At 38.3% G+C, this 17,180-nt stretch overlaps 1 protein-coding gene across 2 annotated transcripts in view; it reads right to left on the reverse strand.

Annotated features, from left to right (window-relative positions):
- The window catches only part of dlgap4a (discs, large (Drosophila) homolog-associated protein 4a), a 224,764-nt gene extending 223,689 nt beyond the window's left edge, over positions 1-1,075 (reverse strand). The window contains exon 1 of one of the 2 annotated variants that reach the window (XM_077218588.1): positions 778-1,075. The gene's annotated coding sequence lies outside the window, so the exon portion shown is untranslated. The remainder of the gene's footprint in view (positions 1-777) is intronic. The other variant, XM_077218587.1, reaches the window with a different exon arrangement.
- Positions 1,076-17,180: the final 16,105 nt, after the last annotated feature.

The following is a 17,180-nucleotide window of genomic DNA, read 5'->3' on the forward strand; positions in this document are numbered from 1 at the left end:
AAGACCCTTAAAAAACAAGCTAAGTCATTTTAAGCGTCAGTTCAGTTAGAAACAACTGCTCAAATGACATCTCGAATGTGTACAAATTGTAATGCAGATCAATTAAAATGGGAAAATATAAGGAAAAAACCCTATTAAGGACGCCCAAGCAATTGTGTATTAGACTCAATAGTGAAAAAAGAGACTAAACATCAGTGATGCTTCAGTAATATATTCATATCTGTGGTAGGCTACCTTATTAAAACAACTGACCATTTACATTAATACCATGACAACAAACATCTCAGCATCTCTTACAGTAACTACACAGACATCAAAGGCTTAACCGTTATGCATTTCAGACCAACTATACAGACAAATCTTACAGTTTATTAACAGTTCTGATATGATGTGCTATGATATTACAGATGTGCACCTGTCATTCAAATAAAGTCAATTAATAACTTTGACGAACAAACAGCCTTGTCAAAGATGTCATTGAAGATCCCCAAGCAAATGTTGCATTCATGTGAATACAAAAATAAAAAAATAAAAAAAATAAAATGCATAATAGAAAAACAACTGTAGCACCGAGAGAAACAAACAGACTGAATTGAGCCCCAGATTTGGCCCCTGGCACACAGACAACTGCAAAATGCGTCAGCAGACCCGATGCAGCAGAAATTTACATGCATGTTTGTTTGACAGCAGCATGAAGCTCTTCCCTGTTCCTACATGCTTGTGTCATTCATTTCGGCGCACATTTAGCATGTCAGTGTTGATGTCAGGCTCACTTACCGCACAGATCGAGTCAAAAATCCGCGTCGATCCTCTCCGTCCTTGTTCGTTTTCTCACGGAAGGGCCCCCGGTAAGACTCTCCTCTGTTTCCCTCCGGTAACACGGTACATCCTCTAGAGAAGCTGAGAGAATCCGCTACTGTCCGTCCGCTCCTGATGAAGATGATGATGATGATGACAAACGGCGAGCGCACATCACATCACTGAACGAGGAAGACGGGTTTCATGAAGAGCGCTGTTGATGATGATGATGATGCGGGAGAAGGACGCGACCGGATCCCAAACCAACCACTGGATGAATGTGAACATGAAGACTGAAGAGCTGCACCACAAACACGGGGGTGTTGCAATGACTGGACATCCCATAGGAAAGAAAAAATAGCAATGAGATCTCTGTAACAGCTCGGAGATTCTCCTGGACAGCAATGAGATTAAATATGAAGGAATTACACTCTCCTGCTTTTTAGAATTTGTTTCATGTTTCTCCCCTATTAAATCTCAGCAATGTCACTTTGTGCAAATTTGCATTGCATTGAAAATTTGCATTGAAAAGTCTGAGACCCAAATAAATCAAGTATAAATAACACAAATGAGATCTCTTTAACACCAATTGATAAACAGCAGTGAGATTAAATATAGAGCCATTACAGTCTCCTCCTAGACATCTGTTTGTATTAGATCTCAAACTTGCTTTGAAAATCTGCATTGAAAAGTCAGATTGTTCGATATGAGCTTAAATATGTCTCATCTAATTATTCTGAGACCCAAATAAGTAGAAACAACACAAGATAGATCTATTTAACACAATTGATTGACAGTGAGATTAAAGAAGTGAGATTCTTCTACCAAAAGAAGAGATCCCATCTCATGTTTTTCCTCTAGAGATCTCATTAATGTCCCAATTATTCTCAAATTTGCATTGCATTGATATCTGCATTGAAAAGTCAGATTTGTCAATATGAGCTCAGATATTACCAATAAGTTCTCTTTAACATCTCAATCGATTCTCCTATAGCAATGACATTAAAAAAAGAGCGATTACAGTTTCCAGCTTCTCATATTTTCTCCTAAAGTAAAAGACCCTAGTGATCTCACAGTTCTCTTCTAGAGATCTCAATAATGTCTCAAACTTGCATTTCATTGAAAATCTGTGTAGAAAGGTGAGATTCAATACGAACTCAAACATTTCTCATCTATTTGTTCTGAGACTAATGCATGCGGAAAAAATCACAAATAAGATCTCTTTTACATCTCAATCGATTCGCAAACGGCAGTGAGATTAAATATAGAGCAATTAGTCTGCAAAAGTAAAAGACCCAAGTGATCTCACATGTTTTTCATTTAGAGATCTTAACAGTGTCTCAAACTTGCATTGAAAATCTGCATTGAAAAGCCAGATTCGCCAGTGTCTCCTCAAACATTTCTCTCATCTAATTCTTTTGAGACCAAATTACCCAAATATCTCATGAGACAAAAACCAAAAATGAGATCTCTTTGACATCTCAATCAATTCTTCAGACAGCACTGAGATTCTTGCGTAGAAACGGCCGTATATGTTGGCGTAAGATTATGCTTACACTCCTCTCACCGCCTGATTTATGAAGCTGTGCGTACCTTTGAAATCCAGGTGTACGCAATACCTGCCCATGATAAATGCCGCGGCTGAAAACGATCGTCATTAGAATAACACGCCCCTATATATTCAAGTATCCGCTTCCCCCACGCCCTCATTTTACGCCATGGACACACGGAAGACGGCAAAGAGGAGACACTTCTCTGGAGATCGAGACCATCACCATCATGAAAAATTATTATTAAATCAAACAACAATATTGTTGATGATGAATTCAAAATTAATTGTATTTTTTTTTTCAAAACGCTATAAATCCATCAATTTTTTGTCTAAAAAAACAACAAGAGAACATGCAATATATAATCAGGGACTCATACTATAAATTAATATATAAATTAAATAAGTGCAACTGCATGAAATAAATAAAAGCCAAACAAAATAAATAGTAAAATAAATTATATAGTAAAAATAAAATAAATATTTCAAATGTCACGTTCCAATATTGTCCACCACATAAAACAAATAATTTAAAAATAACACACAAATACAGTCCTTAAATACAAAAATGTTAAAAATACATTCAAATCATTTAGTAACACATTTAGCCTAATAGTAATTCGTGCCGAACTTGAAAAAAGTAATAACAATATTCAGGCCTACTATTAGGCTACGTGTTGTAGCCATTAACTAAGTGCATTTAGTTTCATATTTGTTAAAAAATAATAATGTTATTTTTTCCCCATCTATGTTTATTATGAAAAGTGAACATAGACTAAGATAGGATGCGCAATATATTGGGAGACATGCTCAGACATGATTTTGGCCACTTAATTAAGTTTTGTTTTGTAGAAAGTCTTTCTTTAAAGTGAATTTCGTTTTGTATAAATTTTATCTTAATTTTAATATTTGTTTCATCAACCAATTGCCTGGATTTAATAAATAAGAAGCAAATAGCAGACAATATAATCGTGAGTCATGACATGGAGGCGCGGGCGCGGTCCCTTGCATTGCACGTGACCTGGAGCGCATCTCATCACAAATTAACTGAAACTCAGTATATGCCTCACAGACATGAGAAATATATCTATAAAGAAAGCTTGAAATGTCTTTAAACGAAACAATTATAAACGAAAAGAAATAGGCTACTCTCTCTATAGGCGCGTTCACTACGGACTACGAAGATGGTGATCATCAATTTCATCTTTGCAGACACAACACTAGTTTATTAATAGAAATAAATACAAATTTATTTTTAAAAATGGCGTTTATCGCGTTTTGGAAAAGAGCTCCTCATATCTTTTAGTTTGTCAGTGCGTTTTGTGGTGTTAGGAATTGTTTTTCTGCGCATTTCCGCACTAATTCAAAACCTGCGTACATGTACACCACCTCCTGACCTGGCGTAGGATTTGAGCGTGCCGTACGCCAACGTCCATATTGATAATTATCAAAGTCACCGTGGTTTTGGGTGTACGCTGGAAATTTGGTGTACGCACTTTTGATAAATGAGGGTCATTGAGTTTCAGAAATGTCATTCCTTCACTTTCAAACACTGATTGACTGATTGATTAATGGAAACATTTCCACAGCAGACCATCAATCAAATAGTATGTCACATAATAAATGCAAATGCAATGGCCGATCCTCAAAACACTGTTTTAATATTAAGAGGTGTAGAAAGGTGAAGTGGAGTATGGAGATGTTGTTAATGTGGGTTTGGACTCATTCTGGTTATGGTCTGCTTGCAGTCTCGCTCAAGGAGACAAACGTCCCTGGGCCCAGTGTTAAGGGCAGAACAGACGTGTGTGAACTGATGAACGAGTGATTGGGATGCGGCCGGTGTGGTTTAGCGCTGAATGTAAGCTTGGAATACTCTTATGTTACCAAGAGCCCTGCATGTCTGCAGGCGCTTGTGCACTTGACGGGGTTTAATGTTTGAAGTGTGTTTCCAGTGACTCTCTATACTCTCTATACATGGCTGTACGTACACTCAAGGGCAAACGCATATACACGTTATTAAGCAGCGCTAAAGACACTCTGACGTCTTGACCCATCCTTCCTTAAGGATGAACTGTTTTATTCCCAGATGACTGGAACGGACGTCATGTTTCTGCTTTCGTTGCTCTCATCAGCGCTGTAGGGGGTGAGCAGAAGGTTTCACACAAACACACACACACACACAGATGTAGATGTTTCCTGTTCGCACATTAAAAGCTCGTCTGCACCTAAAGGGCAAATGAAAGGCAGGAACATTTGTAAATAAGCGACGTCATGTGTTTTAAATGATGAAACTGGACACTGGAGTTTATAAGAGCAGGTTTCAGCTTCATAGTTGAAGGTCACTTCAGCAAACCCCTAAATAAAAAGGCTCATATCTTGCCCACCTTCTGTTCACTATAAAAGTGTTTGGATCAAAGCATCTGCTAAATTAACGTAAATGTGCAGTGACGCTAAAAAGTTTGGAAGCACTTTACAATAAAGTTCCATTAGTTAACATTTAATGAGGATCACATTGTTACAGTATTTATAAATCTTGTTTTATAAAAATGTTAACGAATGGAATGCCAATTTTTTTTTTACGAAAAGTAAAGGAGACTTACTGTAAGCCACACTTATTTTTTTTATTATATTATAAAATCTCAAAGCAAAAATTACTTTTGTGAGGTTTTGTAAAGGACACTATTATGGTAACCAAACCATGTGGAACATTTACATATTTGCAGAAAAGATCCTGTTAAACTCCTCAAACCTACAAAATAAGTTTCACGAATGGGCTACTTTCAGCTTTCAAACTTTAAAAGTAGTTCAAATTATCTAGATTGTAGATCTAGATGTTATTTAGGCCAACATCAAAAAGCTTGAAAGTAGAGTTTGACACGGATCTGAGCTCAAACCAGCAGGGACAAACACTCAGATGCTGAGTCCATATGCCTCACATTCTCTCCTTCATCTCCTGCAGCCTTCATCTGGAAACCTGCTCTTGAGCGTAAAAATGAAGTATTTAAAACACTGGCTAAAATAATCAAGCATCCATCACAGAATAGCGTAACAGGTGCATCAACCAACCTCAACACCAACCTCAACCCAAACTAATTGAATGTTGATTCATTCCGATATGAGAAGTTTGACCTACCTCAGTGAGGGTAGATTAGTGTGATTAGATAGATTAGTGTTAGATGATGCTGCATCTGTCATTCAGACCTGAGATCAGGTTACTTCCGTTCTTGCTGATTGAAAATGTGTTATGCAATGATAAAAATTCAGAATTAAGCTCTGTTGTTCAGAAATAGTTCAGTGCATTATCATTACAAACATTTCTTGACTATACACTCACTGGCCACTTTATTAGGTACACCTTGCTAGCACCAATTTTTTTGGCCTTAATTCTTCATAGCACAGCTATTTTTCATCAAGCTGCTGGAAAGATTCATCAAAGATTTTGGTCCGTATTGTCATGATAGCATCACAGTTGCGCATCCATGATGTGAATTTCCCATTCCTCCACATCCCAAAGCTGCTCTATCCGTTATCCTACTGGAAGTCATCAGAAGATGATACACTGTGGACATAAAGGGATGGACATGGTCAGCAACAATTCTCAGGTAGATTTTGGTGTTTAAACAAAGCTCAATTGGTACTAAGAGACCCAAGAAAATATCCTCACGCCATTAATCCAGCAGCCTGAACAACTGATACACGGCAGGACGGATCCATGCTTTCATGTTGTTCGCGCCAAATTCTGCCCAGTCATCTGACAGTCGCAGCAGAAATAGAGACTCATCGGACCAGCCAATGTTTTTACAATCTTCTATTGTCCAGTTTTGGTGAGTCCGTGTAAATTATACTCCTCAGACAAGAGTTTCAACGGTGTGTCTTCTGCTGCTGGAGCTCTTCTGCTTCAAGGTTTGATGTGTTGTGTGTTCAGAGATGCTCTTCTGCTTCAAGATTTGATGTGTTGTGTGTTCAGAGATGCTCTTCTGCTTCAAGGTTTGGTGTGTTGTGTGTTCAGAGATGCTCTTCTGCTTCAAGGTTTGGTGTGTTGTGTGTTCAGAGATGCTCTTCTGCGTCAAGGTTTGATGTGTTGTGTGTTCAGAGATGCTCTTCTGCTTCAAGGTTTGATGTGTTGTGTGTTCAGAGATGCTCTTCTGCGTCAAGGTTTGATGTGTTGTGTGTTCAGAGATGTTCTTCTGCTTCAAGGTTTGATGTGTTGTGTGTTCAGAGATGTTCTTCTGCTTCAAGGTTTGGTGTGTTGTGTGTTCAGAGATGCTCTTCTGCTTCAAGGTTTGATGTGTTGTGTGTTCAGAGATGCTCTTCTGCTTCAAGGTTTGATGTGTTGTGTGTTCAGAGATGCTCTTCTGCTTCAAGGTTTGATGTGTTGTGTGTTCAGAGATGCTCTTCTGCTTCAAGATTTGATGTGTTGTGTGTTCAGAGATGCTCTTCTGCTTCAAGGTTTGATGTGTTGTGTGTTCAGAGATGCTCTTCTGCTTCAAGGTTTGATGTGTTGTGTGTTCAGAGATGCTCTTCTGCTTCAAGATTTGATGTGTTGTGTGTTCAGAGATGCTCTTCTGCTTCAAGGTTTGATGTGTTGTGTGTTCAGAGATGCTCTTCTGCTTCAAGGTTTGATGTGTTGTGTGTTCAGAGATGCTCTTCTGCGTCAAGGTTTGATGTGTTGTGTGTTCAGAGATGCTCTTCTGCTTCAAGGTTTGATGTGTTGTGTGTTCAGAGATGCTCTTCTGCGTCAAGGTTTGATGTGTTGTGTGTTCAGAGATGTTCTTCTGCTTCAAGGTTTGATGTGTTGTGTGTTCAGAGATGCTCTTCTGCTTCAAGGTTTGATGTGTTGTGGGTTCAGAGATGTTCTTCTGCTTCAAGGTTTGGTGTGTTGTGTGTTCAGAGATGCTCTTCTGCTTCAAGGTTTGATGTGTTGTGTGTTCAGAGATGCTCTTCTGCTTCAAGGTTTGATGTGTTGTGTGTTCAGAGATGCTCTTCTGCGTCAAGGTTTGATGTGTTGAGTGTTCAGAGATGCTCTTCTGCTTCAAGGTTTGATGTGTTGTGTGTTCAGAGATGCTCTTCTGCTTCAAGGTTTGATGTGTTGTGTGTTCAGAGATGCTCTTCTGCTTCAAGATTTGATGTGTTGTGTGTTCAGAGATGCTCTTCTGCTTCAAGGTTTGGTGTGTTGTGTGTTCAGAGATGCTCTTCTGCTTCAAGATTTGATGTGTTGTGTGTTCAGAGATGCTCTTCTGCTTCAAGGTTTGGTGTGTTGTGTGTTCAGAGATGCTCTTCTGCTTCAAGGTTTGATGTGTTGTGTTTTCAGAGATGCTCTTCTGCTTCAAGGTTTGGTGTGTTGTGTGTTCAGAGATGCTCTTCTGCTTCAAGGTTTGATGTGTTGTGTGTTCAGAGATGCTCTTCTGCTTCAAGATTTGATGTGTTGTGTGTTCAGAGATGCTCTTCTGCTTCAAGGTTTGATGTGTTGTGTGTTCAGAGATGTTCTTCTGCTTCAAGGTTTGGTATGTTGTGTGTTCAGAGATGCTCTTCTGCGTCAAGGTTTGATGTGTTGTGTGTTCAGAGATGCTCTTCTGCGTCAAGGTTTGATGTGTTGTGTGTTCAGAGATGTTCTTCTGCTTCAAGGTTTGATGTGTTGTGTGTTCAGAGATGTTCTTCTGCTTCAAGATTTGATGTGTTGTGTGTTCAGAGATGTTCTTCTGCTTCAAGGTTTGATGTGTTGTGTGTTCAGAGATGTTCTTCTGCTTCAAGGTTTGATGTGTTGTGTGTTCAGAGATGCTCTTCTGCGTCAAGGTTTGATATGTTGTGTGTTCAGAGATGTTCTTCTGCTTCAAGGTTTGATGTGTTGTGTGTTCAGAGATGCTCTTCTGCGTCAAGGTTTGATGTGTTGTGTGTTCAGAGATGCTCTTCTGCGTCAAGGTTTGATATGTTGTGTGTTCAGAGATGTTCTTCTGCTTCAAGGTTTGATGTGTTGTGTGTTCAGAGATGCTCTTCTGCTTCAAGGTTTGATGTGTTGTGTGTTCAGAGATGCTCTTCTGCTTCAAGGTTTGATGTGTTGTGTGTTCAGAGATGCTCTTCTGCTTCAAGGTTTGATGTGTTGTGTGTTCAGAGATGCTCTTCTGCTTCAAGGTTTGGTGTGTTGTGTGTTCAGAGATGTTCTTCTGCTTCAAGGTTTGATGTGTTGATAATTCAGAGATGTTCTTCTGCTTCAAGGTTTGATGTGTTGTGTGTTCAGAGATGCTCTTCTGCTTCAAGGTTTGATGTGTTGTGTGTTCAGAGATGCTCTTCTGCTTCAAGGTTTGATGTGTTGTGTGTTCAGAGATGTTCTTCTGCTTCAAGGTTTGGTGTGTTGTGTGTTCAGAGATGTTCTTCTGCTTCAAGGTTTGATGTGTTGATCATTCAGAGATGTTCTTCTGCTTCAAGGTTTGATGTGTTGATAATTCAGAGATGTTCTTCTGCTTCAAGGTTTGGTGTGTTGTGTGTTCAGAGATGCTCTTCTGCAGGCTTTGGTTGTATCGAGTGCTTATTTGAGTTACTGTTGCCTTTCTATCAGCTGAACCAGTCTGGTCATTCTCCTCTAACCTCTGACATCAACAAGGCATTTTCTCCAACAGAACTGACGTTCACTGGATATTATCTCTTTTTCAGATCATTCTCTGTAAACCCTAGAGATGGTTGTGCGTGAAAATCCCATTAGATCAACAGTTTCTGAAACACTCAGACCAGCCCTTCTGGCACCAGCAACCATGAAACGTTCAAAGCCACTTAACGTCCCCCTGTATTCAATAATTGTATACTTTAAAACTCATCTTTGATCACCAAAATGACATATTTGAAAACATTTCCTTGAAAAAAAAATTAGTATTGCCTTAAAAATAGCTTGAATGTGCACTCTTGCCTCATTTAGTATACGTAGTTCTATGAATATGCAAAAAAAAGCCCCGCCTCCACTCACTCACTCACTCACTCAGAGATCCACTCGTTGATGATCACACGTTGATCTGATTGGTTACAAGGTAGTTTGTGACGTCAGAAGCACCAGCAATTTCAAACCGTGTTTTTGAGACTTTCTTTGGTTCACTCCAGTTTTAAGCAGAAAATACTCAGCAATGCTGTTGAATTATGAATTTACACATCGTTTATCTAAAAGAATATTGAAAACACCACATAGACATAAACAACATTAAAAGCTTGATCTACACCACAAGGGTATAAATCATTTTTCTTCCTCGTTCTGATGCTCAGTTTTAACTTCAGCAGATCATTTTGGTGGCATTTCTAGAATGGCTGCCATGTGATTTTTTGATTAGATATTTGCATTAACGAGCAGATGTACCTAATAAATAGGAAGTGATATATATTACGCTTGAGTATGTGAACCTGTTTGGAAACAATCATTTTTAGTTTTGTTTTATATAAAAACCATTTGGTTTCAACTTCCAGAAATTTTTTAACTTGTTCTTATGCAAAACAAATCTGTTCAGGGCACCTGTAAATAAAACTTGAACACACTTCTGACTGTTCATACTATTATTTTTTTCAGTAACACCTTATAACAAGGTTCCATTTGTAAACAACTAAATGTAGTTAACATTAGTTAACATGAACTAACAAGGAAAAATACTTTCAAAAAGCAGGTATGCCAACCTAATCTCAAGAGCAATTCGTACGAATTCATACGATTTTTGCAAAATCTTACATATTTTACGAGTTGCCCAATTTGTACGAATAACCTACCCCTGACCCCGCCCCTAAACCCACCATCACTACACATCACTGGGGTTTAGACAAATCGTATGAATTAGTCACCTTTTACTCACTCGTACGAATTTGTACGAATTGGTCATGAGATAGCGTTGGGTATGCATGATAACTTCAACATTAACTATTACATTATTTAAATCAAATGCTGTATCTGATTTATTTAATGGATTAATTATTATTTTTCATTATTTAATGGATCTGAGCTATCTGTATTTGGAAAAAAAATAACGGTAAAAAAAGATTAATAAAATAATAATAAATGTATTGCTCATTGAATATTTGTAAATGCATTTGCAAATGTTAAATAATGGGACCTTATTGTAAAGTGTTGTCATTTTTTCATTATGCATTCATCACCAGACTTGCATGTACTAATGTTATTTGTAATTTAACAGATGCTTTTTTTATTGAAAGTTACTTACAGTACACTAATTATCGAGGGGAGTACTCATGAAAAACCAAGGATGGAGAGTTTTTCCTCAAGGACACAATGGTAACAAGGCAAGTCTGTTATCATCAGAATGAAAAGAAGGCAGAATCCTCTCAAGCACATGATGAAACAGTCAGACTCTTTTGGAAGAAAACAGCACAGCTGAGGGCGTCTACATGGTCTGCATCACTAAGAGCTGCTGGGGAAAGACTAATGATGTGTTACTAACTCTCAAAGGTCATGGATTAACTGTTTATATCTATCAGAATTGCTGGTGGTCTGCTTAAAACCCAAATCCACTGAGATTGCTGCCAACAGATCCTACAGTCAATCCATCACTCTTTACAAGTATTATTTATATACTTTTGTAGTATGTATTAATTTATTTATTTTTAAATCTATTTTAGTAATTTTTGTGCTTGTCATTTTTTTATTAGTTTTGGTTTTTTCAAATATTTCTATTTATCTTTATTTTTATTTCAGTTTTAGTGTAGTGAAGTGAAGTACTTCAACCTAAACTTGGTTCCATTCATGTTTTAAGTTTAAGCTTTTCATATAATTTTATGTAGTGTCATATGATCCTTCAGAAATCATTCTAATATGCTGATTTGCTCCTCGAAAAACATTTTTTATTATCAATGTTGAAAACAGTGAGGATACTTTGATGAATAGAAAGTTCAATAGAACAGCACTTATTTGAAATGGAATCTTTTGTAACATTATAAATGTCTTTATTGTGACTTTTGATCAATTTAATGCATCCTTGATAAATATAGGTAAATCAGTTTTATTTCAATGAAAAAATATGCATTTTAAGTTTACATGAACTACACTGCTCTTCACATAAACAATACATATCCAGTTTGATGATCCTTGAAATGATCAGTTTTATCCCCTTACATCTGCATTTGTGCCGAGAATCCTAAACGAGGGACGCAAAAAAGCTTTTTCTATTAACTGTAACAAAGCCAATACAATGCTCCGACACTGAATTTAATGGATTAGATTCAGTTAACGACGCGCTTGCTTTTCATTTTTTCAGCAGTTTCAATGCAAATTAAGATTTTTTTTCTGCCAAATAGTGACTCACATTTTATTCGTCATTAATTTTGTCATTGTAAATGTGGCTGTGTTTAACAAATGAATATCGCACATTTAAACATGAATGATTTTGACTGGATTCTCTCTGTCTATCCCAGTCGTCACCCGCCCCCATTCCTCATTCCAGGAAGAGTGCTCTTACAGGAAGGTCAGGGGCTGAGCCATGGATCTGCAGTGATTGAAATCTTCTCCAGCGTCTGAGGCTCATTTCAGTGGCCTGACACTCACCTCCCTCATAAATAATCCCTCCGCGCTGAAATCGAACTGGGGAATGAAGAAGAAACGGCGAGGGGAAAAAACTGATAAGATCTTTTTGGAACAGGAGGACCTGAAAAAAAGTATGCAAATTTGTGTAGCGTTCCTTCAGGGTGTCTCTTTTGTGCAGGACGATGGGGAAATCTGGTCATTTAGAGTCATGTCTGTCACACAGATGGACTATTAAACCGCCTGTCGGGAAAGAGGTCGGATCAGAGAGAGAGGGAGAGAGAGAGATTGAGGCAGTGGATCTGGAATAGAGTTACTGGACTCAGTGCATCCCAAGAGCAAAGTAGATTTCTATGATAAAATGTGTAAAACTCACCACCATGATGCTAGGATATTCTTGATGGATGTTAAGGGGTTGCTAACTGGTTGCTAGGGTCTTTTAAGTGGTTGCCAGGTCGTTGATGGTTACTAAGGCATTGCTTGTTTCTAGTGCATTCCCACGCGGTTCTAAGATGTTCTGGATGGTTGCCAGGGTGTTCTAGGTGAATCAAGTCATTGCTGGTGTGTCCTTGGTGGTTTCTAGGGACTTCTATGTGGTTGCCAGGTTCTTGATGGTTACTAAGGCGTTGCTAGGGCATTGCTATGTTTTGGTGGTTTCTAGTGCATTGTTACATGGTCCTAAGATGTTCTGTATGGTTGCCATGTTGTTCTAGGCATAGACATAATAAATACATAGACGCCCTATTGGCCGCTTTGGAACGATAGGGCGTCTATGTATTTATTATGTCTATGGTTCTAGGTGCATTAAGTGGTTGTTGGGGTGTCCTTGGCTGTTTCTATGTACTTCTAGGTGGTTGCCTGGTTGTTGATGGTTACTAAGGCATTGCTAGGCAGTCATTACATTCTTTGGGGGATTTCTAATACGTTGCTACATGGTTCTAAGATATTCTCTGTGGTTGCTATGGTGGTTTAGGTGTTTTAAGTGATTGGGTGTCCTGGGTGGTTGCTAGGGGCTTCTATGTGGTTTCCAGGTTGTTGATCTATGACATTGCTGGGGTGTTGCTATGTTTTTGTGGTTTTTTGTGCGTTGCTGCAAGGTTTAAAGATGTTCTGGGTGGATGATGGGGTGTACTAATTGATTTAAAGGGTTGCTGGGGTTTTCTGGGTGGTTGCTAGGGACATCTAGGTGGTTGCCAGGTTGTTGATGGTTACTAAGGCATTGCTACACAGTCACTACAGTATTTTGGTGGTTTCTAGTGAATTGTTACATTGTTCTAAGATGTTCTGGGTGGTTGCTAGGGTCTTCTAGGTGGTTGCCAGGTCCTTGATAGCTGGTTTTTATTCTGTTGCTATCAAAGCATGTTAGCGAAGTGGACCAGTAATATTTCCTCTGGAGCAGAGGAGGATATTTCCTTCTGTCGCCTGCTCAACCCAGAATGTCCTTTGTGATATGCTGGTTCAAGAATATATTAGGTCATGGAGTACAAATATTGTTTTAATGAAGTTGCGAACCTTATACATACTGTATGCACAGTAAACATCAAAGTTAAGAACGAAGAAGGAGAATAAATTCATTTTGTGATGTACTCACAGCAAACTGTCAACGAACATCTAGATCGGCTAGATAACATTTGAACTGTTATCTAGTTTATAGGCCTAACTGTAATTGAGACATTTATTCAAGTAATTCATTACAAACAGAAAGACTTATAGTGCAGAGAAATTCCATGACAGAGCGGGATTGGAGCGACTTCATTTTACAGGAGAGAGTGAGTAGTACATGAGTGGAACAGTGGGCCGTGATTGACTGAGCGGATGCAATCACTATTGTGGATTCTAGTGCATTGTTAGGTGTTTCTAGGATCTACTGTAGGTGGTTTTTAGGGTATTCTTGAAGGTTGCTAGAGTGTTGCTAGGATTTTCTTGGTGGTTGCTGGGACATCACTTACTGGCCAATTGAAAAGATATTCCGGTTTTTAAACATGACTCAGGTTAGCTAAAGACAGGAAAGAGACACAACCAGACTGATTATTCCACCACATGCCTTCACTTAAAGCATTTCAGACCCAAAAAGCAGTGTAATTCATTGTAAAATCCATAATCTCAATACTGAAAAATCGGAAACAGAATTTTATGCAAGTGACATTGTTTTCAGTCTGGCTATATAATAAAATAAGATGGAGAATATTACTTTGCTGCTCTTATCATATTTGCTTTTATTACTGTTACAGTGCGGCCTGATCTCCAATGCTGCATCTCAATACAGATCCCTCAAAGTGTGAGTGTAATGAAAGTGTTTATCTGTGACGTATGATGCGACCAGCTTAAAGACATCATTATCCCTGTGTGTTAATGCGATTTCTACAGCTGCACTGGCATCTGCACTAGTAGAAGTCATTGACATCAAGTGAAACTCATGGGTAATGCAGTTTGCTGTCACAACCGGCCCTTGAGACCCGATACCACAACAGACTGATGAATTACCCCACGGCTACAAGGCCGAGAGGAACAACACAAACACGCACAACATGCACAGACTGAGCTTACAAACTAACACTGCCTCTACATGATTATGGTCTCCAATACTTTATTAGGTGTTCAAGCACGAAGTGCTGAAAACCTATTGTAATGCTATTTGAAAAAAAAAAAAAAACTAAAACGCATCGTGCAGCCCAAACCGTAAGGCCTAGAGACTTGAAACTTGGCCAGATGGTAAAAAAAGTTATGTCGAATTTTGTCCAAAACCCTTTTGCGAACTAGTCCCTGGTTTTTCGCCCGATCGGAACCAAACCAGTCTAGGCCTATTCTCTGGACTCTCTAGATCAATAATTATCGAAAAAAAGTTGAAATTTTGCAATTGGGTGGCTGTAACAGGGTCATATAGAAAAGGGGCGTGGCAAAATACAGTCAAAAGCCTATAAATCATAAATAAAAACTCAGAACTTCACAACAATTGATGAGCATATGTGTCATAACATGGTGAAGAAGCATGCAAAGTTTCATGGAGATCGGACCATAGGTGGCGCTATAACTGTCAAAAAGGTCTCATTATTTTTAGGTGTTCAAGCACGAAGTGCTGAAAACCTATTGTAATTGCTATTTGAAAAAAAAAAAAAAATAACTAAAACGCATCGTGCAGCCCAAACCGTAAGGCCTAGAGACTTGAAACTTGGCCAGATGGTAGGCCACACTTTTGGGGAGAACCTATCAGAGTATGACCCCAATTGGCCCATAGGTGGCGCTACAGCAACCAAAAGTACTAAATTGCTCATAACTAGGCCGTTGGTCCTAGCCTCAAGCTTTTTTCACCACTGTGATCCTTGGCTTAATACGGACAATATGTATATCTCCGATTTCGATTTAAACAAAAAAAAGTGGCTGGGTGGCTGTAACAGGGTCATTTAGAAGTAAATGAGATAGCTTCACCAAACTCGGTACACATGTGAATGAGTTCATTCTGAGGTTACAGTAAAAAAATCGCGTCGATCTAACACTAGGTGGCGCTATAACATTAAAAAAACATAAAAGGGGGTGTGGCCACCTGACCGTTAGTCCGATTGACTTGAAAATTGGTATGCAGTTTCCTGGTCCAAGGTGACATGTATGTCTATGAGGACATTGGTGTATCTCAAAAAACATGGCCGCCATTGGCCAATGACTTTGAGCACCTATTAGAGGTTAACGGAGGCCAATCAGAACGAAACTTGATGGGCATGTTCAACTCATGGCCCAAGAGGTCTGTAAGAGTTTTGAAAGAAATCGGGCACTAGTTGGCGCTAACGAGTTTTATGGCTCTGTAATCATGTGGTGTAGCACACATCCCCACAAAATGCATATCATTAGATAGATATCCTCATGCTGAACAACTTTGCCTCTTGAACCATTGCTGTCAATCAAATCGTTCATTAAATATTCACGAATATGTTAAAAAACTACTTTTGCGAACTAGTCCCTGTGTTTTCGCCCGATCGGAACCAGACCAGTCTAGGACAATTCTCTGGACTCTCTAGATCAATATTTATCAAAAAAAAGTTTAAATTTGCCCTTTGGTTCACTTTAACAGGGTCATTTAGAAAATGGGCGTGGCAAAATTCACTCAAAAGCCTATAAATCATAAATAAAACCCAGAACTTCACAAAAATTGGTGAACATATGTGACATAACATCATTAACAAGCATGCACAATTTTATTGAGATCGGACAATAGGTGGCGCTATAACTGTTAAAAAGCTTTAAAACCATATATTTCCTATGGTAAATTGCCTGTATTGGCTGTAAATGGTCTTTTCCATTTATTATGTCAGTGGTTAAATTAATGCTAAATAAAACTTAATGTCTTTTGATGCTTTTGTGCTTAACAGCCTTAAAGGCCTTAACTGCTTGAACACCGCTAAATGCTGCTTGCAGCTTTAATTTCTAACTGTTTTTTCATCTCTTTGGGTCCATAGGCTTGATTAAAGAATTAAGACACTTTAGGCCATGTTACAGTGATTTTACCATGGTTAAAATGGGTATTCTTCAGTATGATATGAAGTAGACTCCCTTATATTATCAGTGTAATCTACAGCCTCAGGCCCCTTATTGCCTTGATTAAACATTTTCTTAGTTATTAAAGGGACATTGTGTAGGAATTTCTCCCATCTAGCGGCGCCTCGCTTTTTCAAATGCGTGTTGCATCTACGGTAGCTGTTATACCAAAAAGCTATGACAGGATGTCTTCTAATAGCACTTCGTCGAGTTTTCCTTCCTTAAGTCAGATCATTGGCAGAGGCATTTGTACACCATTAAGGACATATTTATGAATAAAAATATTGATTTTAGATAATAAAATACCCAAAAAACTACACATAGTCCCTTTAAGTTATTAATTGCATTTTGTGTACAATGTCTTAACTTTTGGTAGTCTAATCAAATGATGAATCAAAATGCTAAAAGTCATGGCTGTGATTGGTTCATTTCGGGTGAAAAGGTCAAGTTGGGTGCATTATGTTTATTAAAAATAATTTTATTTAAAAAATAATTTAAATAATTATCTTTAAGCGAAATATCATCAGAAAGCGATTGTGCCATAACACGGTGTCTGTTCCACTGGAGTGTGATTCTTCAGTGAATGTGACTCATTTCAAACCCCCACTGAGAACAATTTTTATCTTCACAGCACAAAATTGTCTCTGGAGTGCATGTTGCAACCATCCCAAGCTCCTAAAACCCTCCAAAAGAGAAAAGAAACACTTTCCATCTAAACAAATACTCAAGAAAACATTTTTTTTTTTATGTAACACTATTACTGATGCTCATACAGTATTAGAGGGGTCATGGCATGAGATATCAAAT

The sequence above is a fragment of the Siphateles boraxobius genome, unplaced genomic scaffold (genome assembly GCF_051911475.1).
Source record: "Siphateles boraxobius isolate OS27281-9 unplaced genomic scaffold, OSU_SipBor_1 77, whole genome shotgun sequence".
NCBI lineage: Eukaryota > Metazoa > Chordata > Actinopteri > Cypriniformes > Leuciscidae > Siphateles > Siphateles boraxobius.